Source organism: Patagioenas fasciata, chromosome 14, assembly GCF_037038585.1.
Source record: "Patagioenas fasciata isolate bPatFas1 chromosome 14, bPatFas1.hap1, whole genome shotgun sequence".
Taxonomy (NCBI): Eukaryota; Metazoa; Chordata; class Aves; order Columbiformes; family Columbidae; genus Patagioenas; species Patagioenas fasciata.
This window is the reverse complement of record NC_092533.1, coordinates 19,665,780-19,676,209: the sequence shown is the minus strand read 5'-3', so window position 1 is coordinate 19,676,209 and position 10,430 is coordinate 19,665,780.

Here is a 10,430-nt window from a genome sequence, read left to right as displayed (position 1 = left end):
GAAATGGCAGAGTATAAGGGTTTGAAATGCCTGTTTTGGTGGGGTTATGTCAATAGATGATGTCATATGCACAAGTGAGAGCAAATATCCCTGGTGAAATAGAGCTAATGGCAGAGACAGGCTTATTTAAGCAAAATTGCCCTCAATTTTGGCTGAAATAAGTGAAAATTGTACAGTAATTACAGTAAGAGGCTACCCAGCCAATGAAATATTCAGCACTGAAGAAAAGCTGGCATGTTGTCTGTCTATAGGTCACTGCCGAAAGTGGGTCTGTGAGCGACAGCTGCACAGCACAGGGGTTACAGGGGCAGGTGGAGCCTGTATGGGCACTTGTAAAGGGAAATATATTCCTGTGCTGTGGCCATGATATAACGTCATGTTTCTGAGCATCATGAGGCATCTGCATCATGGCATAAAAATGACTTCACCGGACCCCGGTTAGCTTGCTGTGGATGTGCAGGACCACACAGTGTACGGCACTGTCCCTTGCTGCGTGGTGCTGGCTGCAGCTGCTCCCTGTGGAGTTACTGGATCTCAAAGTCTGGTGTTGCTGAGTGTCTCATTTCAGAGGAGGTGATAACAGAGGGATGCTGTCCTGCAGTAAAACAACCTTTTCCAGCTCTGGGAGGTCTTGATCTATGTCTTTTTCCTTTGAGGTATTAAAAAAAAAAAGTGCTTGTGGCCACTTTGTCTTGCTCAGGGTTCTGTTTGCTCCTGTGAATCAAACCAGCTTGCCAAAATGGCACCTTGGACCCTGAGTGCTGTGATAACTGTAGAGCTGTATTATTTTGCCTGTGCTGCCTGGCTTGTTGTGGCCTTTGGAGAGGAACAACTGGAGTGTGGCTGGGAGAGGATGGAAGGGAGTGTGTGTGGGCTGAGGTAATGGAAAACAGGGCCAGGATGGGTGGTGGTTTTGGGCTTCTTGCCACCCAGACAGTCCCTTGGGGGCTAAGTTCATGCTGGAACATGCTCCTTGTCCTCTCCTAGAATCTTACCCAGATACCCCAAGCTATGCCCTGTCTCCTTTCAATGTGCTGTTACTGACTAGCAGCCAGACTCTCCCAGCTTCCTTCTTTCCCTGTGGAACAAGCGCGTAGATCCTTACTCGTCTTGCCGTTTTCCCAAGGAGGAATTTAAGACTGGATTCTACTTCATAAAATGTTACAGAAAAAGCTGCAAATGAATGGGGTGGTTTGGAGCTGAGCATTCAGTGGAGTGCCTTTCCTCCCTGGCCTGGTCTGGTGGGCAGTAGGTCCTGGCAAGTGCGAGGGCTTGTGTTGAGCGAGGTTTGGAGGTTTTGTGATCTGGTATTTATGAAGACTGGCTTTGTCGAAGTCCTGGCTCTCGTAATCTGAACGAGGAGAGCTGAGCTTGCGTGACTGGGCCCAGGAGAAGGGGCTCAGGACTACGAGGTGTGTCTGAAGGTGCCTGACTCGTCCTTTTGGCGGACAGCAGAGGGAATCCCCTGCACTCACTGGGGGATCTTACCTATGTTTATACTTTTGGCAGCAATTCTGTGTGTTTTGTTGTGTTGGATCAGCTCTTCAGTGACTGTTGGGGTTGTCTGTTACGCCAGAGGATTTTTAGAATGGATTTTAAGCCGTGACTTATTGGACCAAATAAATTGATCACAATTATTGCATGTTAATTAAAATTATGAAAGTGTTTCATGGAGACCACTGGACTCTTTTAATTATATGTGCACATAGGCTGTGGTTGGTTGTAGGGGGATGACTTTTGCTCTGCTCCTTCCTTCAGCAACTCTTTTCCCCTTCCACCACTTCTCTCAACTCTCCCTAACCAACCCAGAGGAGCTTTTCTGGGAAAAGGATCCTGTGAAAACACAAAGACTGAGAAAGGGCATTGAGTAAAAAAGAAAAAGAGTAGAAGGTGGTTGAGGGTTAGAAGTGAGAGGGGACCTCCAACAGAGCCTGCATCCCAGGGTGACCACGCGGTGGTGACATGAGACTTGGCCAGCCAAGGGAAGGGAAATCTGACAAAAGCAAGGAAAATAATTACGCCACTCAGCAGGATTGATGCACCTGGCTCATCTTGTTTGGTTGTGCTTGCACTACAAACTGTCTTTTTCTTTCAAACTGAAGGCAATTTTGTGAGAAGGGTCCTGCAGTCTTAAGATCCCTTCGGCTAATTGCTGGGGCCCTAAGCCTGCCAAGCCCTATCCAATTCTGTTGACTTATCTGGTATTTAAGAGGAAATAAGTTCCTCTTGAATGAGGATATAAATTTTCAAACTAAGTGTGAGGGGTTTTTATTTTTTTTTTTAATGAAAAATAGCTGCAGGGAGAATTGAAGGCATATTGTAGCTTGTCGAGGTACTTGGCATTTCGCTGCTGTAGCCACTTATCTGTGTCCGGTTCATGTAACTTTTCCCATTACTCCCTGCATTTGTCCCAAAGCTTTAATTGCGATATTTTCCCAAGAATGTCCTTGATGAGCAGCTTCTAGTGGTGCAGATCATGCTATGTTGAGACAGTATATATTATGCCAGCATTGCTTTGAGTGTTGCTTCCCACAGTATAATACCTGTGGCCTTTCACTGTTCCCTGTGTGCAGGTGCATGTGTGTGGACACTGAGAACAGTGGACAACTACAGCTAATAGCTTTCAATCTAGTAATAAAGCCACCTCCTGCTTTTAGAATGTTCTTCCCTGCCCCTAAACTCTTTCCCCCATTCTTTTAAGCAATTATTTCAAATTTTCCTCAAGGAAACAGGTTTTAACTAAGTGACCCTCTCATAGCTAAGGGCAATAACATGTCATGGGGTCACCATGATGGAGGGGACCCAGCCCTTGTGATCTCCAGAGACCACAGAAGGACATGAAGATTCTTTTTTAGGGTTTCACACTAGGCGATATGCTTCTGTTTGTCCCCTTTATGGTTCTGCATAGTCCCTTCCAACTCATTCCCAGTTCTCCATTTTGCTACAGCCTTCTCCTTGCTGACTTGGTCCATCCTCAGTCTTCTCTCTCTATTACTTCTGACCCTTCTCAGTTCCTCCTCCAGTCTTTCCCGCCCATCGCTGTTGAGAGTAGCACTGTCTTTCCCTGGTCAGCCTTGGTCTCTCGGTCTCCAGAAAAAGCCTGAACACCATTGCAAATGTGGCACTCCTGCATGAATCTGTTCCCCCTCCTGTGTTGCTTAGCCAAGCGTCCCTGAGAGCACACAGAGGCTGGTGCCCTCATTTCAGCCCTGGTGAAGGGTGCTGATGACAACAGCCCAGCCCTGCCTTGCTGCCGGACCTCCAGCTGGATGGAGCATCCAGCCTTACCTCCTTGTGGGGCTGTGACATGCTTATGCCCGAGGAGAATGGAGATGTCTCTTTGCTGACCTGTTTCTTCCAGAGATGCCTGTCTGCTGACCTGTGACATTGATTTTCCAGGAAGAGGCCACGTTTGGCTGTATTTTTGTGTGAACATGAAAGATGACCCACCCATCTGTTTTAATTTTTGAGCTCTTGCTCTGAAGGAAGGTGTGGCCTACAGCTCCTCTTCAGAGGATTAGTAAAAACATACTTCTTCCAGCGTTGTCCTCAGAAAGAGCTGTCCTGTGTCTGTCTCAGGGCCCACCTCGAGTTGCTCCAAGGTTGCTCATTCAGTTGTGCCATCCCTGAGGACAGTGGCATGGGGCATTGAGGGGTCTGGCATGTCACCAGATGTCACAGTACCTGCTGTGTGCAACAACACTGAACTGCCCTGAGGGTGACACGTGCCACGTGTGGGGACACAGGTGGCCCTGAAGCCCCCACCAGAGTGTCCTGCCGGTGGGACAGTGCCCGGAGCAGGAGCCTGCGGTGGTGGCGTGGGAAGGCATTGGCCATCCCAGAGAGAAGGAGGCTCCACAGCCAAGGGTTCAGATAGTGCCTTGCTGGAGACAGCTTAGTTCAGGAAACTTCAGTCGAAGAGGTCTATATTCAAGAGCTGTCGAGCTGAAAAGCTCCAAGTTAAGGAAATATAAAGTTTTGAAGCTTAACAGCTTGTGATATTTTTTTTTTCTTTTAGGGAAAAATGAAACCATGGAGGAATATAAATCCAAGAATCCGAGCCCCAGGATTTAATGCAGTGCAAAGGCTGGAAAGTGGAATTTCCCACTGTTTTGTGTTGGGTGGTTTGCAGAGGTTTGCCTGCTCTTGCCTCCTCTCTGAAGCATGGAAGCAGCTGCCATGTGCTCTCAGGGCAGAGCTGCAATGCTCCTGCTGGTGTGACCAAGGAAGAGCCCACCAGGGAACCACTCCACTGGTCTCTCCTTCAGCTTGACATGCCCACCACTTTCAGTGGTCTCATTTTCCCTCATTGCTCTGCTGATAAAGTGCCGAGATTTGTTTAACGAGCCTGCTGGAGTTTTCACTTCCCAAATACCATTGAAATTCAGAAGGTGTTTCAGGGGAGAAAAAACTTTGCAGACCCTGGAACCATGGCTGCTGAGTAAGAAGCTTTGCTAGGTGTGGTGCTCTGTGTGTTTTGTTTGCATGTTTGTTTGGGTTTGTGTCTATTATTTTTCTTACACGCTGATACACGCCAGAGTAAGGGTTGCAGTGTGCTGGCTTCTCCTTCTGTATGGGGCCATGAGATGTGCATTTTCCATTATTTTGTTCTTTTATGCTTATATTTGGCATGTATGATATGCTTTTTCAGGCTTCATTCTCCAAGGCAAGAGCTCCTGGTGGCCAAAAGGGATGGCCCCTGGTCATGGCAGTGAAAACTCCATCAAAGCTGGGCTCTCGCTTACCATTAAGGGACTTGAGATCATTCCTCACAGCTATTCTCTCCTTAATGCTGAATGATGGATGTGTTGTCTTTATCCAGGTTCCAGATAGAGACTTTCACCTCTCTCCAGCTGGTCTTCCCAGCAGTTGTTAAATAGCTAATATTTCTTGCTCAAAAGATGGGGTCATGCCACACCTACGTCTCAGTAGTGCCAGTATTCAGGTTTCTTGATGAAGACCTTAACCCAACCAAGTCCTGGGTCACCAGATGGGATTGATTTTTCTGTATTTGCAGGATTAGTGTCTCTCAGTCCTGGTGCCATCCCCACTGGCTGGTATGGTGTGGTGCAGCTCATGTGTTCCAGGTTGGCATCTGATTTGTAGGGATGGTGAAGCACAACTAAATGGTCACAAGCTAAAGACTTGGTGAGCGTAAGTCACCCAGCAGTGAAAGCATTCTTTTGGGTTCTTTAGATTGGATATTAGGAAAAAGTTCTTCCCAGAATGGGCTGTGGGGCATTGGAACAGGTTGCCCAGGGCAGTGCTGGAGTCACCATCCCTGGAGGGTTGGACAGACGGACATGAGGTTCTCAGGACACGGGGCAGTGCTAGAGTTGGGTTATGGTTGGACTCGATCCTGAGGGTCTCTTCCAACCAAAATGATTCTATGAAAGCTCTATTACGCATGTTTTGCTTTAATGTTTCAAATGCTTGGTGTAGGAATTCAGCATTTCTGCTTTCACTGTATTTATGCCTTTGTTCGGTCTTGCAGTTCATTTCTTATGCCTTCCTGCATTTTTTAAGTCCAGGCAACCAGAAGAGTGATTGCAGACACACATCAGGTCTGTTCTGTGCTCCCTGGCTCCTCAACTGTCTGAGGGCTTGGTGAAATCCCAGTGTAAAAGCTGACGAAGTATGAATTGGGTTGCTTTTGTTTTTCCATGGGTGATTTGTTTATGTCCAGAGAGAAACCTCAGTGTGCTAAAACCTAAATTCCATCTGGAGTGAACTGATAAGTGAGGCTGCCCCACGCCGTGTGGTATGCAGTGAAACCTGGGAGCTTCGGCGCTGAGCACCAGCACCTTTCCAGCCTCGCAGCTGCTGAGGACAACCCACAGTGAAGCAAGGTGCTAGGGACCAACCACAGCTGCAAAGCACTGAAATTCCTGAATGCCACATGCTCTTCTTGTGTTCAGACCGTGCTGTCACAGAGGTACGGAGCTGCTGCTTTCTGCTGATACCCATAAGCGCGGGGCCAGTGTCGCTGGGTGTGTTAGCAGGGTTGGGGGCTGCAGAAGGCCAGCAAAGCCAACCAAGCGGCTCCTGGCTGCTCTGACCCCCCCACACTGAGCACCTTGCCCATGTGGTTGTTTGCAGGGCTCTGTGTCAGGGAATGCATTTTCATTTGGAAATGGCAACTTTGCTCATTAACCTTTTGTATGGCCTTTCCCTCTCCTCTATGTATCAGCAGGGCTGTTGGCCATGCAGCCACATACCACACCAGTGATTTGCAAATTGCTTGCAGTATTTTCATGTAAGTTATATATATACATATATATATATACACACATCTATATGGCTCCATTCTTTGCGCTGCCAGTGCTTCTAATCAGGGCTTTAGCCTGGTGTTTTGTGGCTGACAATCTGTGTCTGGACTGTTCTTCACAGTGTTGCCCCGCAAGGCTGTGGCTGAATGTCATGGTGCTAAGACTGAAGTCCTGTCCTCCTGGGTATCAGTTCAGGGTTATTTCGAGGTGGCTCCTCTGTCAAATGGCAGTAACTGCAAAGCGTCCCCTCCCTCCCAGCCTGTCTAGGCTATGTGGTAGAAGTGTTTCTAAAATCCCTTCTTACCTTGGGATGAAGTTGCCTTTTTGTGTGTAAACTGGAGAAACAGGGAACTGCTGGAGAGGGTCCAGCGTAGGGCAACAAAGATGAAGGGAGTGGAGCACCTCCCTTGTGAAGAAAGGCTGAGGGAGCTGGGTCTCTTTAGTTTGGAGGAGACTGAGGGGTGGCCTTATTAATGTTTATAAATATATAAAGGGTGAGTGTCAGGAGGATGGAGCCAGGCTCTTCTCAGTGGCAAACAATGATAGGACAAGGGGTAACGGGATCAAGCTGGAACACAAGAGGTTCCACTTAAATTTGAGAAAAAACTTGTTCCTGGTGAGGGTGTCAGAGCCTGGCCCAGGCTGCCCAGGGAGGTTGTGGAGTCTCCTTCTCTGCAGACATTCAAACCCGCCTGGACACCTTCCTGTGGAACCTCAGCTGGGTGTTCCTGCTCCATGGGGGGATTGGACTAGATGAGCTTTTGAGGTCCCTTCCAATCCCAAACACACAGTGATACTGTGAAAGACAGAATAGGCACCGCAATCCCTTTAAAAGTTGTCGTTCCTTTTACCGAAGGTTTAATTAAAATGTAGAAATCCTCTTCAAGCTGATTTTCAGTAAGAACTGCTTATTGAAATGACCCAAGGCTGGAGATGCAGAAGATGACAGGAACAGACAGCACACAGATTCACTTGCCAGCAGCAGGGCTGAGATTTAGAGCTGAGCTTGGTCTTAGTAAAACCTCAACCTGGGATTTTTCTTTTTATAGGCCCTGATGGCACGGCATACCAGGTACAGCAGGGCTGGATCGTGCGCCAGCCTTTGCTGCCAGCTTCCCATTCCAAAGGCATGTCCAGTGGCTGGGACAGTTCCCATTGAATGGGTTTCATGCTCTGAGCAATGTCTGCTCATGGGTGATCTGGTCCACTGGAGCAGGGCAAGCTGATTTCACCGGGGCACCTTCACAGCCCTCCAAGCGAAAGGTCGTGCTGCTCAGACTTGGATTTGAGCTACTGAAGAGCAGTCACTAATCCAAGAAACCATCAAGACACTGTATTAATTGAGGGGTGAGTGACAGGCAGTAGCAGAGACTCTACCTGGCCCATGTCTCCCTTAACAAAATGTTGTGAACATCAAGCTCCCCGGAACACGCTGTGCTGGCCTTCGCACCCTGAGGAGTGTGCTGCATGAAAAATCAACAGGTTAAACTAAGGGTGTTCCTTTTCCCATGGGCACTGGCTGTGCTGGTTGGGTTTGCATTAGGAATCGGATGAAATAGCAGCCCCCAGCAGTGCAGCAATAGGCTTGGGCACCGAGCTCTTAATTTTATATTTTTATATATATATACACATAAAATTATAACAATGTGCAGCTAAGTGATATTTCTATTTTTCCACAGAGATGTGAGCTGCCTCATCTATTTTTCACAACCCTTTTTGTGAATAAATGTTTCAGAAAAAAGGGCTGTGGGGCATTGGAACAGGCTGCCCAGGGTGGAGTCACCACCCCTGGAGGGGTTTAAAAGATGTAGAGATGAGGTTCTTAGGGACATGGGTTAGTGCTAGAGTTAGGTTACGGTCAGACTTGATGATCTTAAGGGTGTCTTCCAATCAAAATGATTCTATGATTCTATTTTCTGTGCTCAGCTGAGTTCTTCAAGCTAGTTGCTTGAAATTCACTTAATATTGGTATTATTCTCCAGGTAACTATTGGAATTTTATACATTAAAGGGCTTTGTCAGACAACTGAGGCACAAAACATGGATCTAGTATAAATAAAGGTCTCCTGTAGGATTGCAAATGAAATGTTTTCATAATTGAAACAACCCCCCAGGTGTTGCCCTGGCAGTTTTCGCTTAGGAAGGCACAAAGTAAAAAAGCATGAACTTCTCTTTAGATGCTGTTGGCACCACTGGGATATACAGGTGTACATCATCATCCTACTTAAAGACCCTGAGGTCCTCCAGGCCAGCCCACGTGGTGGTAATGTAAAGCAGCTGATGCGCTTGGGGTGTTGAAGGTTCTGCTGGTGTGGGGAAGGCGGCAGGTTGTGTGTAGGATGCTTTGGAGTTGAAAACCTCACTGAGAAATCCTGACTTTTGTATTATATTTGCTAAGTGTTTTCTGTTCTAGCAGAAGGATGAAAATGTGATGTTTTCCATGGGCACAAAATGTCACCTCTGTGAAAATCTGAGCTTGGAGCCTTGGCAGGATGAACCTAATGCCTAGCGGTATCAGTACAGTCGCTTGGCACTGTCATGGAAAGGATGTGGATGAAGTTTCAGTTTCCTATTTTCTGCTTGGATCCTGCTTCCTCAAGGGTAACTCTGGGATTGGGAAGAGGGAATGGTGACCTGGGCTCTTGGTGGAGCAGAAGCCTGGTTTCAGCTGAGGGTGATGTTCTTGGTCGGGCATGGTCTGCAATGCGCTGGCACCTGTGGGAGACTCGGTGGCCTTTTTAGGAGCTCTGCTGGGCAGAGGCTGTGCAGGACTTCCCACAGCCACCCTCTACCATCTTGCCCCCTCAGTACCTTATTTATGGCAGATTGATTTTACAGCCTCACTTTTGTGCTTAAAGAAGAGTTAAAGGAAAAAAAAAAAAGGCCAAAGAAACCCACTGGGCCCCAACTCCTGCCCTGGGGCTGTTTCTGAGACAGTTCAGGTTATTTTTGTGATTGCTGTGAGTTTTGGTGGTGGGGAAAGCCAAGAAGGAGCAACCAGAAGTCATGCTCTCAGATGACAATGGGCAGCTGTGTTAGGGTGGGATTATTGCCTTCTGGCTTTGCAGAACAGCTGTGTGTGTTGTGCAGGGTCTCCTTGGGCAGCAGATACTGGATTTATCTGGGTGATGGGCTGATGCACATGGAAACCCTTGGCTTGACCCTGCTCTATGGGATGCCTTTCCCATGGGGCCCTGAGAAGTTCTTCACAGCATAAGGTGGCATAGGCTGAGTTCCTTCCCATTTAGGAAAAGAGATATAGCTGATGACTAGGAGTATATTGAATATTTTCCCATCTAAACTAAATGCTCTCATCCTGAGAGTCCCTGGACTCTGCTCAGACTGTTTCTGTGTGGTCGTCTTGGTGAGCTCAACTTGCAAGGCTCAGGAAAGTGGCTGTGATGGTCTTGGCCATCCTTGGAAACAGCCTTCAGCTGCGGCAAGGAGCCATGGGACAGTTGTGACAGGGATGTGTGGTGCCAGCTGATGTCAGTGGCATCAGTAACTGGCAGTGGTTTGGATTTTTTTGAGTTGTGCATCTATAAGACCAGAAGGGCAAAATCCATTAGATTTTCCACGTGGGAGCTGCAGGGCCAAACACTCTGTGCCGACGTGCGCTGTTACTCTAGAGAAGAATTTGGAAAGCTCACAGTCATGAGCTATGGTTATGTTCTCGCTTAATAAAGTGTTAACTGATGTTAGGCTCTCTTCGGAGAGTTAGACTTATGCGTGGAGGTTAACAGTTCCTGGCGTTTTGTCTGCTATAGCTTTCGGAGATGGGGCAAGAGTTACCGCACGCTCTCAGCGTGTGAATTCTTTTTTACCTTAAAAAAAAAAAGAAAAATCGGGAGGGGGAAGCCTGTTCGCTTCTACCCAGGGCTGCAGGAGCGTTGCAGCAGGGGGTGCGGAGCGGCGGAGCGGCCACTGGAGGGCAGGCGAACCGTGCCGGAGCGGCAGCCGTGCCGGCCGGACCCCGACAACCTGACCCCGCTGCAAACCTCCCGCCGTGGCGGCGATGCCGGGCTCATGGACCCGGCGGCCGCGGCGTTGCCCGGCCCGGGGGGCGGCTGGACCTGCCCTGGCGTGGGGGGGCCGCGCCGGGACTGCCGGGACTCCGCTGCCGCCCGCCCGGGGCTGGCCGGGGCCGCGCCGCGCTCCTGCC